This window comes from Peromyscus leucopus, chromosome 18 (assembly GCF_004664715.2).
Source record: "Peromyscus leucopus breed LL Stock chromosome 18, UCI_PerLeu_2.1, whole genome shotgun sequence".
Taxonomy (NCBI): Eukaryota; Metazoa; Chordata; class Mammalia; order Rodentia; family Cricetidae; genus Peromyscus; species Peromyscus leucopus.
Genome location: NC_051078.1, coordinates 18,414,855 through 18,418,903, shown reverse-complemented (window position 1 = coordinate 18,418,903; position 4,049 = coordinate 18,414,855). Strand labels below are relative to the sequence as shown.

The 4,049-nt window shown below is 43.4% G+C and overlaps 1 pseudogene; it reads left to right on the top strand.

Annotated features, from left to right (window-relative positions):
* Positions 1 to 1,156: 1,156 nt before the first annotated feature.
* LOC114695664 lies at positions 1,157 to 1,713 on the top strand (annotated as a pseudogene).
* Positions 1,714 to 4,049: the final 2,336 nt, after the last annotated feature.

Genomic DNA, 4,049 nt, shown 5'->3' with positions numbered 1-4,049 from the left:
GGCATCGTTAGAGCACTTGTCTTCCCCCATAACAACAATGGAGGTAAGGAAAGCAGCCTGCCTGTTGGAGAGGTGTGCTGTGGAATGGTCTTTCTGTATGCTGTGGATATGTGTTGCTACCATTGGTTAATAAAGAAGCTGCTGTGGCCTATGGCAAGGCGGAAGAGAGCCAAGTGGGGAATCCAAGCAAAGAGACGAGAAGAAGAAGGCAGAGTCAGAAGAGATACTGAGTAAGATGTAATGGGACACAGGTAACACCACAAAGCCACATGACAAAACATAGGTTAATAGAAATGGGTTAATTTAAGATGAAAGAGCTAGCTAGCAAGAAGCCCGAGCCATAGACCAAGCAGTTTGTAATTAATATTAAGCCCCTGACTGGTTATTCAGGAATCGGTGGGCAGGAAAGATTTATCCGGTTACAGAGGCAATCTCAAGGTCCATGTTATTGGTCAAGTGAAGTTCTGTACCTGACTTCCCCTGCAGGTTCAAATCCCTACAGCACCACTGGATGAATGAGGCTAGCTGTCTTTATATTAAGTTCAGGCCTACTTGAAAGTGGTTTGATCTCCACTGCTAATCACTGCTTCCTGGTGACACCTACTCCTTACCTACACACATTCTCCAAAACATGGCTCTGATAACTCCATGTCCCCACCACTGAGATCATCTGAAGGCCCTCGGACAGACTGACATGCAAGAACATTGAGACCTTAATCATTCAAGAGTTAGGATACTTAACAACACACTGGCTAGAAACTGAGTTGTTATGGCAGAGAATGGAGTCTAAGTCGCAGCGGATCAACAAGAATATGCTAAAGGTGGTTCAGGCTAGATTACCAGGGCTGATCTTTGAGTTTTAAAGAATTTTTATGAGCAGGCTGGTAAACATAGCCATTATTAAATCTTGAAGTATATTAACTTACAAACTAAATAAATTATATGTATCATAAAATTATTAAATGCTTCAAAGTCTTCCTCCCTTAATTGTTCTGCTACATCTCACCATGCATGATTGAGGCTGTGGAAGAAATACTACGCAATGGCGTGCCACCCGGAAACTCTTCTCAACCCTGCGTTCAGTGACAGATGGCAGTGAGCTGGGTATTGCCCAATGAAGGTGTGCTGACATCATAAAAGGGGTAGACACTATAAATTAAGATTTTTTATGGACTAGCTCATGCTCGCCGCAGGGGTCGGAGGTCAGGGCGATCGTCTCCCGGGCCGAAGGAGGAAGATGGCAGTAGAATCCCGCATTACCCAGGAGAAGATTAAGAAGGAGCCCGAGAAGCCGATCGACCGCGAGAAGACCTGCCCGCTCCTGCTGCGGGTCTTCACCACCAACAATGGCCACCACCACCCGAATGGACCGGTTCTCCCGCAGAAACGTGCCCTCGAGCGAGCTGTAGATCTATACCTGGATGGATGCAACCTTGAAAGAACTGACTAGTTTAGTAAAGGAAGCCTACCCAGAAGCGGGAAAGAAGGGCACACACTTCAATTTTGCCATTGTTTTTATGGATCTTAAAAGACCGGGATGTCGACTTAAGGAGATTGGCAGCACCATGTCTGGAAGGAAGGGCACTGATGGCTCCATGACCCTGCAGTCACCCTGCGTGACCCTGCAGAAGGTTCCAAATAGGGGATAATCTGGACATAGCCATCACGCCTCCAAATCGGGCACCTCCTTCAGGACGGACGAGACCGTATTAAGTTCTATTGACTTTCTTGAAATTATTTTTCAGCCAGTTTGTAAAATAAGCTTACTTAATCTTTTCCTCCCTTGAAAAAAACAAAAACAAAAACAAAAAAAACCAAAAAAAACCCAAAAAAGATTTTTACATGCATCAGAAATGATAACAATATATTCATCGTTACATTTGTATGAGTTTTCAATGACATAACTCACGTAAAGAATCTAGTTTTCAGCCAGATGGCGGTGGTGCACAACTTTAATCTCAGCACTCGGGAAGCAGAGGCAGGTGGATCTCTAAATTCAAGGCCAGATTGGTCTCCAAGGAGAGTTCTAGGAAAGCCAGGGCTACACAGAGAGACTCTGACTTGAAAACAAAATTAAAAAAAACAACAACAAAAAATATGTTTCTTGGGCTGGAAAGATGGCTCAGCAGTTAAGAATGGTTACTGTTCTTGCAGAGGACTTGGACTGTGTTCCCAGCACCCACATGAAGTGGCTCACAATGTCCTTTAACTCCAGTTCCTGATACCCTCTAGCCTCCGAGGGCACCCGCATACACGTGGCGTGGGTAAACTTACACAGGTATACTCACACACATAAGTTTTTAAAAAAAAAATCAAAAAGAATCTCATTTCCCGTAAACAAATAAATCTGGCCTGTGACAATCTCCTTATCTGCCTTATTGAAATATTAATTAATGTAATTATTAATATGAATCTATTAAGTGTCACATAATCTTTAAGTACTGACTCAGAAATCCTTAGAGTATAAAGTCATATTACACCGGAAAATTGGTTTAGAACCAGGAAAAGATGAAGGCGGCTGAGGCATGGTAGAGGATGACATCATCACTTAACGCCCCGTGTAGGACAAGTGTGCCTTGGGACAAACGTGCCCTATCCCCTCCTCTGAAGACTCTGGAGAAGGTAGCACTCACTCACCCAGAGGTTCCTACTGAGCCTCCATCCGCCGTCACCTCTCTACTTCGTTTTATTTTTTTTTCCTCTTCCACCTTTCACCTCCAACATGTGACAGATGTGACCTATGCTCTGAACCTCAAAGGCCTTTGAGGTGCCCCTCTGCTGGGACTAACTTTTGCCTCTTATCTCGCCTCCCTGAGAGACGGCTCCTGCCTCTCTTGTTATCAGTGGCATTGCTGTGTTCATACCGGGGCCCAGAGTTGATGCCACACCATTCCCGCCTTCCTCCCTGCAGCTTTCTGCTTTCTCTCTTACATTTCCTCCTTCCCTCCCTGTGCACCTGAGCCTTGCAGACATTGCTTAGATCGAGCACAGGATAGAGTCATTTGGAAAAGCTGACAGTCATCTTTTTTGATTTGTTTGCTCAATTCGTTGGAGTGATTTATTACTGCCCTGCTCACCTCCCATGTGTGGACTACAGGGGGTGGGGGGGAGGTACATATCCAAATTGAAAAATGGCTTTGTACAAGTTGAAAAGAAGTCGGAGGACTGAGATGCAGCTCAGTTAGTAGACTGCTGACTTAGCTCGTGCAAAGTCCGGGGTTTGATCCCCAACATACACAAACCTAGCACGGTGGTACATGCCTGTGATCTTAGCACTCTAGAAGGAAGTGCAGAAAAATCAAATGTTCAAAGTCATCCTTACCTACATAGAGCGTTTGAGGCTACATGAAACACTGTCTCTAACAATAGTTACAAATACAAACATAGAGGAGATCATAGATTATAAGGAGGTGATATCTATACATATATCTATATCTATATCTATATCTATATCTATATCTATATCTATCTATCTATCTATATATATATATATATATATATATATATATATATAGAGAGAGAGAGAGAGAGAGAGAGAAGGAGAGAAGGTATGAGTTAAAAATGACCACTCAGGCTATGGCAATACTGATAGACAGAAAAGCAGAATTTTAGTTTATATTATATCTTATGTATTAGTTACTTTTCCATTGCTGTGATAAAATATCATGACCAGGCACCTTACAGAAGCATTAATCTAGTGTAGATGTAACCAACCGTCTTATTAAATAAGAAACACAGAAACAATGTAAAAGAGAAAGCCGAGAGGTCAGAGCTCAGAGCTAAAATCTCACCCTTCCTCCTGCTGTCCCAGCTTCGTGAAAAGAGACCTACTTCCTGTCGGTTCGTTTTTTTAAAGTATGTTGTTCTGCCTTCTCATTGGTTGTAAACCCAAACACATGACTGCCTCGTCACTGTCTGAATGTACAGCCCCCTAGGTCTTAAAGGTATATGTCTCCAATGCTGACTGTATCCCTGAACACACAGAGATCTTATGGGATTAAAGGCGTGTGCCACCACCACCACCACCACCACCACCACCACCACCACCA